The following is a 17,202-nucleotide window of genomic DNA, read 5'->3' as shown; positions in this document are numbered from 1 at the left end:
AGTTGAAGAGGAGCAAATGCAGTAAGGAGAGCACTTGAGGCAGGCCTGGTATTTCTCTCCTATGAAATGCCAAGTTTGGTCATGTCCTGGAAAAGTTAGGGTGCCCTACAAGAGGGCCTGGTACTGGTGTAGTCTGTGAAGGGAGACCATGTCTTCCCAAATATCTAACCACCAGCTGCCTACAACTTCCCCAGACACCCATCTGAACACTGTTTTACTCCTCACCACCCTCACTCTGCAGAATCACACGACAGCCCAACATTGTTACTTCACCTAGTGACAAGTATGCAGATCAATTTTATCCATTCCCTTTCCTACTGTAGTCTTTCTGTCAGGCATGTTTGAACCAGAGCAACTCCATCTTGAATAGGAACTGGGTAAAATAAGGCTGAGACCTACTGGGCTGATTTCCAGGAGGTTAGGCATTCTACGTCACAGGATGAGACAGAAGGTCGGCACAAGATATAGGTCACAAAGGCCTTGCTGATAAAATAGCATGGGGTAAAGAAGCCGGCCTAAACCCACCAAAACCAAGATGGTGGTGAAAGTGACCTCTGGCCGTCCTCACTGCTCATTATATGCTAATTATAATGCATTAGCATGCTAAAAGACACTCCCACTAGCGCCGTGACAGTTTACAAGTGCCATGGCAATGTCAGGAAGTTACCCTATATGATCTAAAAGGGGGAGGAACCCTCAGTTCCAGGATTTGCCCACCCCTTTCCTGGAAAACTCTTGAATAATCCACCCCTGTTTAACATACAGTCAAGAAATAACCATAAGTATTAACAGTGGAACAGCCCATGCTGCTGCTGTGTCTATGGAGTAGCCATTCTTTATTCCTTTATTTTCTTAATAAACTCACTTTCACTTTATGGATTCACCTCAAACTCTTTCTTGTGTGAGATTCAAGAACCTTCTCTTAGGGTCTGGATTGGGACCCCTTTCTGGTAACATCTTCCTGGTGACCATGAAGGGACAATACTGAAGAGACCCCTGACCCTAAGGAAATAGACTGCAGCACCAATGGGACAACTTTGGGTAAGTGTTGGGGTACATTTTATCCGGGTAAAGGATGGGATTGGGTTAGAGGCCCAACTTAGAGGAGTTAGCGTCTCGGTCCTAAGACAGTGTGGGTTAAAGGACCCTCTTAATAAAAGGTAAGGATGCTTGACTGGATGTGGGTTTGAGGCCCAACTTAGGAAGGTTAGAGTTCTTCCTAAGATTTAGGGGGTTAGAGGTCCCTGTCAGTAAAATCCCCCTTGGCTGAAAATTGATTTGCCATTACAGGGTGTTAACCACTATTCTCTTTGGATTAATTTGCCTTGCACTCTTTGCTGATGGCTGTACGCAACAGGATTAGACATGTACAGGATCATGAGACTTAAGAGTCTTTTCCTCCCCAAAAGGAGAAACTTGAGAGCTGACGGAGCTCCTGGGAAAGATCCCTTCACAACTGACAAGCGGCCACCTAAACTTTTGATCCAGTGTCGCTGCAATGGGTCTTTCTCCGGCCTCCCTGAGCTCCTTGCCTCCCCACCCTGCTACAGGCAATGCTTTTCTTCCCTTCTCTTCTTCCCCTTTCCTATCTTTTCTGTTATTCAGGGCGATCATCTTGCCCAGAGACCTCATGTTGAAACTCTTGCTCAGAGGTTGGATGAAAGCTGACAGGGTCCATCCAGAAGCAAGTTTGAGCCTTGCCAGTTCCATTTTGGGTGCTGAGTGGAGTGGTGACTGTAGTGAACCTGGTGTACTTTGTGCTATAAATTTGTCTTTCTGTATCGCTCTGTCATAAAGAGGAGTACCTTAAGATAGAATATGGGGTTAGGACCTCAGTAACAAACTTTGCTGCAGGTCCCCAAAACAAAAAATGCTGGATGAAGTTTCCCTCTCATCTTGTTGCATGTCCTTGGGAGCTTGACCTTGTAACCACATAGTGATATTTTCTCTTGGTCTCCATCATCCAGCAGACAACAAACATGGAGTTCATGTCAATAGTTAGCCCTAAAAATTATCTTGAGCAGTTAAAAGCCTTTGCAAGCTCTAGACTCCTTCTAGGAAGAGCAATGGAAACTGCCCGGTGCTGTAGCTTAGTGACTAAGGCCTTGTTTTTTCACAATGGCAGCCTGAATCCAGTGTCCAATTCCTGGCTTAGGGGATGAGTTCTTTCTGGTTTGATATCTGTGTGACCTTTACCATTTGTTAATTCTCTTCCCGTCCACAAACTGTCTGGAATTTTCCTTTTCTGAGGACCTAGGAGGTTACCTTTGGTGAAGTTCAAAACCCAGAAATATTGGCCATTTGTCTTGGCTAAAGCCAGGTAATGAGATATTTAAAATAATTTTTTTTAGAGTGCTATTGTTAAAAGTCAGCTTAATTAAAAGTGGATATTCAAGCTGTAACAGCCTGGCTCTCCTTAGGAAAAACAGAGGAAGCTCCCTAGATCTCATTTTGGGGGAAAACACTGTTTTTCTCATGGAACCCTAGGAATGGAAAGCAGATAGATCCCTTTCAAAATCTAAGGCTCTGTTCTGTTTTGCATTGTGTTATCTGATGGTTTTGACTTTTGAGGATTTCAGAAATTGCTTCACATTATGAGAGAACTTTGGTGTGTAATAACTAGGTAGGAAATACACTTTTGGGGATAGCTAATGGCAGTGGGGGAATACGTGCTTCTTTGCATGTTTGGATTAAAGACACATGCTCCTGGCCACCTGGAAAGTAAGGAATGTCCCCACCCTGCACTGAGAGATAACACTCCCATAGGAGATGGACTGATTCACCCTTTTTGGGATGCAGGATCAGGTATAAAAATGGGACCCTGAATTTTGGGGGATCTGTTTTGCCTTCCAGCTGTGCCTGCATATCAGGCCCTAGAAACTGCATGCTTTAAAGAGAAACATAAAAACTGGCAAATGAAAAATCTTACAAGTACTGGATCTTCTTCTATGTATTCACATGTGTTGTATGTGTGATGTTTATATAGGAAAGAACTCTGATTAATTAGCTTAAAAGTAATAAGCACTGAAATCAAATATTTTGTCAGAAAAATAAAAACTGTAATGTCTTCACATAACTTTAGTAAGCTTTAGGAAATAAAGACAGTTTTAAGAATTATTGGTAATATAAAGACATTTGGTATAAATTAGGCAGGTTGTTAAATACTTTAAGGTCATAAATTGCTTCTTTGACTTTTGAAAATTATTCATCTTATCTACTTTGGAGCCATTAGATTCTAGGTAAGGCCTGGGGACATGTGGAGTTAGCCATGGCCCCTAGCTATGCTAGAAAGAGTCAGGCCTTACCTGCACTTCTGTGTGGTGTCCTAGGCTCCACATCTAGTACATAATTAAAATCCCTTACTTACCAAGGTCTTCACCAAAAGTAAAAGTTGCTAAGAGTTAACATTGTGACAGGTAATTGAGACTACTGAAGAAAGAGTTTTTACATGCAAGGTGTGTAAGGAAAGCAAAATGTGTTCCTGGTGAAAGATTATAAGAACTTATGGGAATATGGATTTTTTTAGCCTAGCTTAAAGGGTTAAAGAATTGTTTTAAGTTACATAGGATATAGCTAAAGGCTTCAGCAAGTTGTGGAAGGTTTGTGAAAAATTAATCTTGCAAAAGAACACAATGTTCTGTGTGTGAACATTGGCTAAAGTTAAACGAGTATGATTCAGTTTTTCTGTAAATTGGATGTTGGGATAAAAGCACAACAGGTTTTTCTTAAAGCACTAATCTGCTCTTTCACAAACATTGTAAAGGGTTTTAAAAGGTTTCTGAGAATCTTATGTGATGGTCAAACTGATTAAAATTGGATAGATTGGTCTATAAGACTTTATGAAGAACTGGGTTTAACATTAATAGTACATTAATGTAAAGGTGAAATTTTGCTTTTTCTCTTGAACAAGATTTTCATGTAATATTTTAAAAAATCAAATATGTGTGCTTGCCTTTTAAATTAATTGTAGGAACAATAAGAGAAAGAAAAGAGACAAATTCAGTTGGCTCACGCTGTCTTTACTTGGTCTTGTTTAGAAAGCTCATTCTCTCCTCTCTCAGTGAGCATGAGTTTTTGCCTTTTTAAAATATTTGAGTTATCATTTTGGTTAAATGAATAACTTATGGTGACCTGGAATTCTATTTTGTAATATCAAGAGTTTTAAACCTTTGATATTTGACAAACTTTCCAAAATCAAATTTTAAATTATGTCTTTTTTCTGACCTAATTAACCTTTTAGATATTAGGTCTCCTAAAGGCCAAAAATCACATATTTGGCTTATTTGGTATTAAAATTATATAGAAAGGCTTGTCAAATATGAAATGGCATTTGACTTTCTTTGGGCTGTATTTGTGTAAATATGTTATTGGTATGTGTTCCAAAATTATGGGAAAGTCCTATAATTCTGATATGACTTAATGTACATTATCAGTAATAATTATAACTGTTACGTTAAATTATTGTGAGCCATAGAGGTAACAAATTTCCTTGTCAACTGTGTCTTTGACTGTGGCTGCCCTAAAACTTTTCATCATCCACAGACAATTATCTTGTTTTGGTTCTCTTTAGGTGAGTTTATAGTCAGCTATAGGACTTTGACAGGTGCTCCTGCAAAAAGGTTTGTGATAACTTTGGAGACTATGGCATTAGAATAGAAGAAACACCTTCAGGACTATCATAGAGAGTGGAATGTTCTTTAATATCAACCAGGACAGGAGTTAACTGCATGGACTGAACTAATAGAAGACTGAAGTAATATTTTTGACTTTTGCTTAAAATGTTGCTGATCCTTTGTTTTGTTTTTCAGAGCCAAGAAAATGTTTGAGCTATTTACAGCTTTTAACAATTGAGTAAAGTATACTCCTGTGAACAAAATTTGAAGCATATTTTTTTCTCTCTACCTTATTTCTCCAGAATGTGGAAACTATTTGTGAGTATTGTTAACTTACGGCAATATAGTTTTGCATAAGTACAATAAGAATCTGTTTTCTTTTGTAACAGGACACAATTGGAGACACTGATTATTTTACCAAGGCTTTGACTGAAGGGGTGTGCTTTCCTTTAAGGAATCAAACTTGACTTATAGAGCCAATAAAAGTCCCTTGGGAAAACTGGCCTCATACCTTGTCTACATAGTCTCTGTACAGGGTTTCTTACCTGTGGTAAGTAAAGAATCTCATTTTCTAACAGGCCCAGGAACCCTAAGTTATCTTGGGACCTCAAGAGGAGAGGACTTTACTCAACTCATAAGTATTGGAGGATATGAACCCATGACTAGTCTTGGCTTTAAAAAAAAGTCTTATCTGAAATTCCTTATGGAATAGAGTTTCATCAAAGCCACTTAAAAAGCCTATGTGAAAAATAATTATTCTTGCTGCACATTATGCAAATAATCAGGCCAAGTATAAAACTAAAGCTTATTTTTGCAAACAAATCAGTGCTATTATGATTTGTCTTTAGTAAAAATGGGAAAGTAGAGAGAGAAAAAAATTGTTTCAAGAACGTATTAGATTCTAGTCTCATTAGTTGTTTTTAAGTTTATTTCTGCAATTTAGACTAACTGCTTATTCCTGTGAACCAACCAGTGATCTCTGGCTGCTGCTCAGAAGAAACAGGAGGGATGAGTAATGTAAATAATCTGGATTATTATTCTAATTCTGAGCCTGTACTGGAATCAGCTAGCAACCCCATATCAGCTTGGTTTCAACAGTTTCCCAGTTTATGGTAAGCCTCCTTATTTAGTTTACTTGGGATAATTTTGCTCATTTTTTTTACTGTTGTAGAATATATTGCCATTGAACTCTTTGCATAGGAATGCAGGATGAGATTACTCAATCATGTCGTTTACAACAACATGGATTCAGCTGGGGACCATTATCCTAAGCAAATTAGTGCAGAAACAGAAAACCAAATACCACATATTCTCACTTAAAAGTGGGAGCTAAACATGGGATACTCATGGTCATAAAGATGACAATAATAGAAATGGGATTACTAGACAGGGAAGGGAGGAAGCAGGGCAAGGGATGAAAAACTAACTAGTGGGTATTATGCTCAGTACCAGGGTGATAGGATCATTCATACCCTAAACTTCAGCATAACACAATCTGGCCAGGTAACAACCCTGCACATGTACCCCTGAATCTAAAATTTAAAAAAAAAAAGAAAAAATGCAGGCTGGGCACAGTGGCTTACACCTGTAATCCCAGCACTTTAGGAGACTAAGGCAGGAGGATCACCTGAGGTTAGGAGTTTGAGACCAACCTGGCCAACATGGCAAAACCCTGTCTCTACTAAAATACGAAACTTATCTAGGCATAGTGGCAGGTGCCTGTAAATCCAGATACTCAGGAGGCTGAGGTGAGAGAATCACTTGAACCCAGGAGTCTGAGTTTGCAGTGAGCCAAGATTGCACCACTGCACTCCAGCCTGGGCAACAAAGCAAGACTCCATCTCAAAAAATAAAAATCAAAATTTAAAAAATGCTGGAAAAAAATAAGATAAAAAGACAAGCTACAGACTGTGAGAAGATTTGCAAATCATGTATCTGACAGAGGACTAGTATCCAGAATATATAAAGAACTTTCAAAAGTCAAGAAAATGTCCATCTAATTAGAAAAATTAGCAAAAGATATGAAGAGATATTTCACTGAAGAAGATATACAGATGGTCAATAAACACATGAAAAGATGTTCAACATTATTAGTCATCGGGGAAATGCAAATGAAAATCACAGTGCAATATTGCTACACAACTACAGAACAGCTAACATAAAAAACAGAGTCAACACCAACTGCTGATGAGGATGCAGTTAACTAGATCACATATACTTTGCTGGTGAAAATGTAAAATGGTACAGCCACTCTGGAAAATAGTTTGGTAGTTTCTGAAAAAACTAAACATGCAACTACTGCACAACCCAGCAACTGCACTCTTGAGCACTTATCTTACAGAAATGAATACATATATTCACACAAAATCCTATACAGGAATGCTTGTAGCAGCATAATTTGTACCTCCAAACTGGAAACAATCCAGATTTCCTTCAGTGGATGAATGGTTAAACTGGTACATTGATAACATGTGGTATACTACTCAACAATGAAAAGAAAGGAACTATTGTTGATACACGCAACTTCTCCAGGGAATTATGCTGAGTGGAAAAAAAGCCAATCACAAAAGATTATATACTGTGTGATTCCACTCATGTAACATTCTTAAAATGACAAAATTATAGAAATGGGGTAAAGATGAGTCGTTGCCAGGGGCTAAGAGTGGAGGGAGGATGTACATACAGTTACCAAAAAGCAACAAGAGGCCAGGCACAGTGGCTCAGGTCTATATTCCCAGCACTTTGGGAGGCCAAGGCTGGTGGATCACTTGAGGTCAGGAGTTCAAGACCAGCCTGGACAACAGAGTGAGACTCTGTCTAAAAAAAAAAAAAAAGCAACACAAGAGGGACACTTGTTGTGATGGAACTGTTTCGTATCTTTTGTTTTGTTTTGTTTTGCTTTGAGACGGAGTCTTGCTCTGTCGCCCAGGCTGGAGTGCAGTGGCACGGTCGCGGCTCACTGCAAGCTCCGCCTCCCGAGTTCACGCCATTCTCTTGCCTCAGCCTCCCGAGGAGCTGGGACTACAGGCGCCCACCACTGCGTCCGGCTAATTTTTTGTATTTTTAGTAGAGACGGGGTTTCACTGTGGTCTCGATCTCCTGACCTTGAGATCCGCCCGCCTCGGCCTCCCAAAGTGCTGGGATTACAGGCGTGAGCCACTGCGCCCGGCCCTGTTTCGTATCTTGACTGTCATGGTGATCAACTGAACCTACACATGTAACAACACTGCATGGAATAAAACACACACATGCACACACATACACACACACACACACAGATGAGTGTGTGAAAAACTGGTAAAATCTGAGTAAGATGGATCAATTGTACCAATATCAATTTTCTGATTGTGATGTTGTTCTATAATTATGCAAGATTTTACCATTGGGTGAAACTGGGTGAAAGGCAGGTGGAATCTCATAATTGCATGTAAATCTCAATGAGCTCAAAACATAAAAGTTTTTTTAAAAGGCAAGCCTAATCACAGCCAATAAGCAGAGGATTCAGATTAAGGAAACACTTATGTTAACACAAAGCAAAGGGTATGGATTTCTGAGGTCAGACTGGCCTCATTAGCTGGAAGTAGCATGGAAGAAGTGTCCACCCAATCTGGAAGTCCCTAGGTTTAGCATGACATATTACTGACTTGAGATCAAGTCTACTAGGTAACTCTTTTTCCTACCCATGGGAAGTGGTGAATGAAGAAAAATGCTCTGAAATGACAGGAGCTGCTGCCTCCCTCAAAGCCCAGGGGCTGAGGCTACCCACTCCTTCCTGGGTTGGGTAGTTCTGTTCTGTCTTATGTAGGTTTTGCAGCCTCCATCTCCTCATTCAGCAACTCCAGCTCTGGGAAGCTGCACAGCCCATTCACATACATTACCCTGCACTGGAAGGCGGGCCTATCTACAAGCTGGGCAGGTGGCCTCGTGTAGTTCTCCTTACCTCCCCGTCTTCCATCCTAGAGGGATCTAGGGATCTACTACATTCTGAGAAGGAAAAGGTGACCCATCCCTCAGCTAGGCAAACACACATACACAGAACCTCTAAGAATGTTCTATCAGTTTTTAAATTCAACTCAGGCAATGTAATCCGACCCATATGGGCTGCCAGGTGGTGAGGCTTCTCTCTAAAAGCCTTGAGAAGTGCCAGGCTCAAGGAATGGGATGCAGAGCAGTAGGAAGAAGGATAGACAAAACAACCACAACAGAAATCACTAGAAGGTTTTTTGTAACAGTGCGGCTTGTGGGTTGAACAGCAAGTGTCAGAATTTCTGAGGAAATTAAAGTCACATATCAAAAGTAAATTTTTAAAATCAACATATAATAATTACACATATTTATGGGGTACATAGTGATATTTTGATACATACAACGCATAGTGATCGGATTAGGCTAATTATCTTACCCAGCATCTCAAATACTTCTTATTTCTTTGCACTGGGATCATTCAATCCAACATTCTCCTTCTAGCTATTTGCAACTATATATTATTGTTAACTACAGTGGTGTAGAATGCTTAAAAAGTACACTTTTTTATCAAGCAAATTCGCCAGAGTTGTAACAGTTTACATACAGGCATACCTTTTTTATTGCACTTTGGAGATAATGTGTTTTTTACAAATTGCAGGTTTGCAGCAAGCTAGATTGAGCAAGTCTGTCGGTGCCATTTTTTCAACAGCATGTAGATACTTTGTATCTTTGTGTCACATTTTGCTAATTCTTATAATCTGTCTCTTGTGATTTTTTGGGGGGCACCATGAACCACACCCATACAAGATGGCAAACTTAATCGCTAAATGTTGTTTATTTTCTAACTGCTTTATCAACTTGCCATTTCCCATCCTTCTCCCCCTTACCAGGCCTTCCTATTACCTGAGACAAAACAACACTGAAATTAGGCCAATTCGTGGCTCTCACCTATAATCCCAGCACTTTGAGACGCTGAGGTTGGGGAATCACTTGAGCCCAGGAGTTCAAGACCAGCCTGGGCGACATAGTGAGACCCCATCTCTACAAAACAAACCAAAAAATTCTTTTTTTAAATGGAGTCTTGCTCTGTCACCTAGGCTGGAGTATAGTGGTGCGGTCTTGGCTCAGTGCAACCTCTGCTTCCCAGATTCAAGCAATTCCCCTGCCTCAGTCTCCCAGTCTCCCGGGATTACAGGAATGCACCACCACATCCAGCTAATTAATTACTTTTGGTAGAGACGGGGTGTCACCATGTTGGCCAGGCTGGTCTTGAACTCCTGACCTCAAGTGATCTGCCCACCTCGGCCTCTCAAAGTGCTGGGGTTACAGGTGTGAGTCACGGTGCCCAGTCAAATTTCTTTTTTTTAATTAGCCGGGCATGGTAGTGAACACCTGTAGTCCTAGCTTCACAGAAGGCTGGGGCAGGAGGATCACTTGAGCCCAGGAGTTCAAGGCTGTGGTGAGCTATGATAGCACCACTGCACTCCAGCCTGAGGGACAGAGCCAGACCCTGTATCAAAAAAAAAAAAAAAAAAAAAAAAGAAAGAAAGAAAGAAAGAAAAGAAAAAGAGGAAGAGAAAAAGAAATTAGTCCAAGTAATATCCTATAATGGCCTAAAAAGTGTTTGACTGGAAGAGTCGGGAGAATTGCATGTCTCTCACTCCAAATCAAAAGCTAGAAATGTTGAAGCTCAGTGAGGAAGCCATGATGAGCCAAAAGCTAGGCCTCTTGACCCAACAGCTAAGTTGTAAATACAAAGGAAAAGTTCTGAAGGAAATTAAAAGTGCTGCTCCAGTGAACGTACGAATGATCAAAAAAAAAAAAAAAAAAAAAAAGGTCTTATTGTTGATAAGGAGAAAGCTTGAGTGGTCTGGAGAGAAGATCAAAGCAGCCACAATATTCCCTTAAACTAAAGCCTAATCCAGAGCAACACCTAACTCTCTTTAATTTTATGAAGCCTGAGAAAGGTAAGGAAGTGGCAGAAGAAAAGTCTGAAGCTAACAGAGTTTGGTTCCTGAGATTTAAGGAAAGGAATTTTCTCCAGGACATAAAAGTGCAAGGTGAAGCAGCAAGTGCTGTAGAAGCTGCAGCAAGGTATCCAGAAGACTTAGCTAAGGTAATTGATGAAGGTGGCTACACTAAACTACAGAATTGTTATAGATGCAACAGTCTTCTCTTGGAAGAAGATGCCACTCACGACTTCCGTAGCTAGACAGAAATCAATGCCTGACTTCAAAACTTTCAGGAACTGGCTGGCTCTCTTGTTAGGGGCTCATGCAGCTGGGAACTTTAAGTGGAAGCCAATGTTCTTTCACTATTTTAAAAATCCTGGGGCTCTGAAGAATTATGTGAAATCTACTCTGCCTGTGCTCTATACATGGAACAACAAAGCCTGGATGGCAGCACATCTGCTTACAGCACGGTTAAAACACTGCTTACTAAATGTTTTCAGTCCACTGTTGAGACATACTGCTCAGAAAAATAAAAAAGATTCTTTCAAAATATTTTTTACTGCTCATTGACAATGCATCTGGTCACTCAGGAGCTCTGCTGGAGATATACAAGGAGGTTCATATTGTTTTCAGGACTGTCAACACAACATCCATTCTGCATCCATGGATCAAGGAGTAATTTCAACTTTCAAGTCTTGTTATTTAAGAAAGACATTTTGTAAGATTATAGCTGCCATAGACAGTGATTCCTCTGATGGATCCGGGCAAAGTAAATTGAAAACCTCTAGAAAGGATTCGCCATTCTAGATGCCATTGAGGACATCTGTGGGAGGAGGTCAAAACAGCGACATGAACAAGAGTTTGGAAGAAGTTGATTCCAACCCTCATGGATGGCTTTGAGGGATTTAAGACTTTAAAAGAGGAAGTCACTGCAGACATGGAGGAAACAGCAAGAGAATGAGAATTAAAAGCTGAAAATGTGACTGAACTGCTAAAATCTCATGATAAAATTTGAACAGATGAGAAATTCCTTCTTATGGATGAGCAAAGAAAGTGGTTTCTTGGAATGGAATCTAATCCTAGTGAAGATGCTGTGAACATTGTTGAAATAACAACACAGGATTTGAAATATGACATAAACTTAGTTGATAAAACAATGACAGAGTTTAAGAGAATTGACTCCAATTTTGAAAGAAGTTCTACTGTGCGTAAAATGCTGTCAAACAGCATCGCATGCCACAGAGAAATCTTTCATGAAAGGAAGAGTCAATTGATCTGGTAAACTTCATTGTTGTTTTCTTTTAAAAAATTGCCACAGCCAGCCCAACTTGCAACAGCCACCACCCTAATCAGTCAGCAGCCATCAACACAAGGCAAGACCCTCCACCTGCAAAGATTACAACTCAATGAAGGCTCAGATGATCATTAGCATTTTAACAATAAAATATTTTTAAGATATGTACTTTTTTTTTCTTTTTAGAGATCGGGTCTTGCTCTGTTGCCTAGGTTGGAAGGCAGTGGCATGATCATAGCTCACTGCAGCCTTGAACTCCTGGGCTCAAGCGATCCTCCTGTCTCAGCCCCCTGAGTAGCTAGGACTATAGGTGCACACCACCACACCCAGCTAATTTTTTCTATCTTTTGTAGACAGGAGGTCTCACTCTGTCATCCAGGCTAGAGTACAGAACCACAATCGTAGCTCACAGCAGCCTCAAACTCCTGGGCTCAAGTGATTCTCCTACTTGGGCTTCCCACAGTATTAGGATTCCAGGTGTAAGCAACTGGGCCCAGCCTGGTTTTTCAGACATAATGTTACTGCACACTTCATAGACTACAGTATAGTATAAACACAATTTTCATGTGTGCTGGGAAACCAAAAAATTCATGTGACTGGCTTCAGTGTGATATTTGCTTTGTTGTGGTGGTCTGGAACTGAACCCTCAATATCTTCAAGGGATGCCTGTCTATTGAAGCTTGCACCTACAGATGAATTTTTTAATGTGTCAGAATTTTCATTTGTTCAAACAATAAGTGTTTTTTCTTCAAACTTGATGGTTTTGTGAAGTCACCACAATAAAAATGTCTATGTGATGGGTCCATGCAGAGAGCTGAGGCAAGTCATGTACACCCTTTGCACAACCTGCTCCTGACCACCCAAAGCACGAAGGGTGGGTCCCATGTGAAAGTGCTGCCTTAAGGGGGCCAAGTGGAACCAACAATGTGATTCCCATGCCCCTTGTGAGGGGCAGGACGGGAGCCATCGCATTTGCTGGTAGCCGATTGTATGCTCTTTGATTCAACCCGGTGTCTGTTGTAGAAGAGGCAATGGCCCCTTTAAGACCCTCCTTTCAACCCTCGGAAGGCCCAAAGACAAGTTAATACCTGTTGATCAGTCTTCTCCAGCCAAGCTTTTTAAGATCAGGGTCCTTTCAAGAAGACGTTCCACTTCAATTGTGCCTGGCCGCTAGAGAACCTTTTGCTTCAGATCCCCCTAGTAATGGGTGGTTGTCTGGTCATTGTCACCCCACCGCTCAGAGCCCCATATGTGATGTAGGATCAGCCCTTCAAAATAGCAAGTGCGCAGGGCAGAACAAATGCCCAAGTCTGGCCTCACACTGAACTTTCCTTAATGACTACTGATCTATAAAACGCTGATTAAACAAAATTAGAAAACAAAAAAAATGGTTTCTGTTCTGAATTTGGCATGAAAACATTTTTGTTCACATTAATGAAGGTGGCAGAAGTAAAAACTGCTATGGTTTTCCACTCCCGTAAACATATCTGCTCTGGTTCCAAATCAGAATGCTTTTCTCTTATCACTTCCGCTGCTGGGAAGATAACACAGCAATTTAGGGCCTACTAGAGAAAGTAGACTTGACCTTGGCACAAATCTCTTTGTCAAGAGACAGAGGCTGAGCCTTCTCTGAATATCTTAGTATCTGAATTTCTTTGAATATCTTAGCTGACAGTATGATCAAAGCATTGCAAGACTGCCAGTTCCAAGACAACTATGCGGTTCAGGGGGTTTGCCTCACAGACTGTGCATGAGCCTGGGCCAATACAATGTGCAAGAAAGTGAACTAGCTCACAAAAGCTGAATTTAAGGCTTGCAAGACCCAGGGACGGGATCTAGGTAAGGAGTAGGCACAGCGTTTCATAGACAAGTCCCTGAGGCAAAGTGAGGTACTTCTTGTCAAAGTTATTGCTGTGGAAAATAATAGCCAGGGAGTATTGAACTGTTTGAAATCCATTTGATGACCTAAAACATTGTCTTTGAACAATGTCTGGTTGTCTGGGAGCTATGTACCCAGACTACACTCTCCTGGCCATTCCTGGAGATTCCTTAATTACCTTTACATCCTGGTTACTCCTTTGAGAGACACACTCAGAATGAGCCTCTTGAAACCACCTGTTGTTTTTATTGCAGGAGTGATCTTGAAGGTACTGTCCTTTTTATATCACACAAGGGCCTCCTGGTAGTGGTAAGAACAGAAGTTCCAGGAAAGGATCTGTTTCTCCTGGATAGCTGGCTTGTTTTTATTTTAATGATTGTGTAGCTCTTGTTATTGATGCCATTGTCTGCTTTGGTTTCAGCTGCTGAGAAGTTCAGAGTCAAACCTGAATCTCACCTCTGCAAAGAGCACAGGACCCCGGGGCAAATGTTGTATATACCCAAGTCATCCCTGGCGCCATCTTCATTTACTGCACCAGGCTTTCTTCATTGTGATGATGTTCTCTCTTTAAAAAAAAAAAAAAAATACTCTTCACATTTCTGCAAGCCACAAAAATACTCCTTGGGGGATAGATAACATATAAACAAGTGAACAAACAAATCAGACAGGTAATTGGCAGAAATAACTTGTTTTAAAATACTTTTACCCCCATTTGGAGCGGTAGAGGAGTAATCTTGCCTTGTCTGTCTTTAAATGGCTGTGTTTGCAAACTAACATCTATTATGTTGAGTGAAGAACGTGTTTTTAAATGACCGTTGGTATTTTTAACTTCCGATGAAGGCGACTATTGGTCTTCTTCCAAGCGATGTGCCATGAAGAGCTTCTACTGAGTTCTACAAGAGCACTATGGGAGTGTTTCCCAAGACAAAGCTGACTTCTAGGTAGCTATGGGGAGCACCCACAAGCCTGGTTGCGGTGAAAGTCAGCAGGATGGACTGGAAGAGCCAGAGGTCTGTGTCGGAAGTGTCGGCCCCTTCCTTCCGCCTCCTTCTCTTGGTCGGGGTACATGCTCCACTTTCTCCTGTGGGACTTAGTTTTCTCATCAGAAAAATGAGAAGAGCTGCTTACTGGTTAGGTCTGTGAGGAAGAGATTATGTCTGTCTTTAATAAACAAATGTAGTGTATTTAACTTTGTCGTATTTACTGATTCATTTTGACCTTTTTCTACCACATACTGTCTATTTTATCTCAAAATATTTTTTTTTTTTCTTCTCGAGACTGATGGATTGATAAAGTTTTCTGCATTTTCCCTTCCTTTCTCCCTAGGGTGATTTGTATTCTATACTTGCATGGCTTGTGCTTTTAGTATTACCCTAAGGTCAGCCTTTTTTTCTGTAAATGCTGAAAGCTATTCAATATTTCAATGCTACTGCAAGACTTGAAAAAGGCCTCACTATGATTTATACACAGAAATCCTTTTGCCCACCTCCATTCTTTCATGTTGCTGTTGACCTGAATTTTAGTTTATCTTTTCTTCTGACAAAACATAGTTATATTTTGGGGTTTATAACTCATATGGATTTAACATAAATGTCAATAATAGCACAGGGTGGGGTATGAACCTATCATGGAAAAATGTTGCTATATTTTAGCAGAATTAGTGTTAATCTGGAGTAGACTTATTAGAAATTAAATATCATATTATAATCCTTAGAGCAACTGCTTTAAAAGTAAAAACCAAGAGCAGAGCTGAAGGAGACAGAGACACAAAAAAACCCTTCAAAAAAATCAATGAATCCAGGAGCTGGTTTTTTGAAAAAGTTAACAAAATAGACTGCTAGCTAGACTAATGAAGAAGAAAAGATAGAAGAATCAAATAGGGCACAAAAAAAAAATTATAAAGGGGATGCCACCACTGACCCCACAGAAATACAGACTACCATCAGACAATACCATAAACACCTCTAAACAAATAAACTAGAAAATCTAGAAGAAAGGGATAAATTCCTGGACATATACCTCCTCCCAAGGCTAAACCAGGAAGAAGTCGAATCCCTGAATGGAACAATAACAAGTTCTGAAATTGAGGCAGTAATTAATAGTCTACCAACCAAAAAAAGCCCAGGACCAGATGGATTCACAGCTGAAATCTACCAGAAGTACAAAGAGGAGCTGGTACCATTCCTTCTGAAACTATTCTAAACAACTGAAAAGAAGGGACTCCTCCCTAACTAATTTTATGAGGCCAGCATCATGCTGATACCAAAACCTGGCAGAGACACAGCAAAAAAAGAAAATTGCAGGCCAATATCCCTGATGAACATTGATGCGAAAATCCTCAATAAAATACTGGCAAACCAAATCCAGCAGCACATCAGAAAGCTTATCTACCATGATCAAGTTGGCTTTATCCCTGGGATGCTAGGCTGGTTCAACATATGCAAATCAATAAACATAATCCATCAAATAAACAGAACCAATGACAAAAACCACATGATTATCTCAATAGATGCAGAAAAGACCTTCTATAAAATTCAAAATTCCTTCCTGTTAAAAATTCTCAATAAACTAGGTATTGATGGAACATATCTCAAAATAATATGAACTATTTATGAAAAATCCACAGCCAACATCATACTGAATGGGCAAAAGCTGGAAGCATTCCCTTTGAAAACTGATTCAAGACAAGCATGCCCTCTGTCACCACTCCTATTCAACATAGTATTGGAAGTTCTGGTCAAGACAATCAGGCAAAAGAAAGACATAAAGCATGTTCAAACAGGAAGAGAGGAAGTCAAACTGTCTCTGTTTGCAGACAACATGATTCTATACGTAGAAAACCCCATTGACTCAGCCCCAAAACTCCTTAAGACAATAAGCAACATCAGCAAAGTCTCAGGATACAAAATCAATGTGCAAAATTCACAAGCATTCCTATACTCCAACAATAGATAAGCAGAGAGCCAAATCATAACGAAGTCCCATTCACAATTGCTGCAAAGAGAATAAAATACCTAGGAATATAGCTAACAAGGGATGTGGAGGACCTGTTCAAGGAGAACTACAAGCCACTGCTCAAGGAAATAAGGGAGGACACAAACCAATAGAAAAACATTCCATCTTCATGATAGGAAGAATCAATATTGTGAAAATGGCCATACTGCCTAAAGTAATTTATAGATTCAATGCTATTCCCATCAAACTATCATTGACATTCTTCACAGAATTAGCAAAAGCTACTTTAAGTTTCACATGGAACCAAAAAAAGAGCCCATATAGCCAAGACAATCCTAAGCAAAAAGAACAAAGCTGAGCCATCACACTACCTGACTTCGAACTATGCTGCAAGCCTACAGTAACCAAAACAGTTTGGTACTGGTATCAAAACAGACATAGACCTATGGAACAGAACAGAGACCTCAGAAATAACACCACATGTCTATAACCATCTGATCTTTGACAAACCTGACAAAAACAAGCAATGGGGAAAGAATTCCC

General features: G+C 40.2%; 1 long non-coding RNA gene across 1 annotated transcript; it reads left to right on the top strand.

The window, feature by feature from the left end:
- Positions 1-838: 838 nt before the first annotated feature.
- Positions 839-14,291, top strand: LOC111543390. The gene is made up of 4 exons (XR_002731852.2): positions 839-1,041; positions 1,606-1,748; positions 5,587-5,725; positions 14,126-14,291. It is a non-coding gene; the product is annotated as an uncharacterized LOC111543390 (long non-coding RNA).
- Positions 14,292-17,202: the final 2,911 nt, after the last annotated feature.

This window comes from Piliocolobus tephrosceles, chromosome 14, assembly GCF_002776525.5.
Source record: "Piliocolobus tephrosceles isolate RC106 chromosome 14, ASM277652v3, whole genome shotgun sequence".
NCBI lineage: Eukaryota > Metazoa > Chordata > Mammalia > Primates > Cercopithecidae > Piliocolobus > Piliocolobus tephrosceles.
This window is presented reverse-complemented; position numbering and strand designations above follow the sequence as displayed.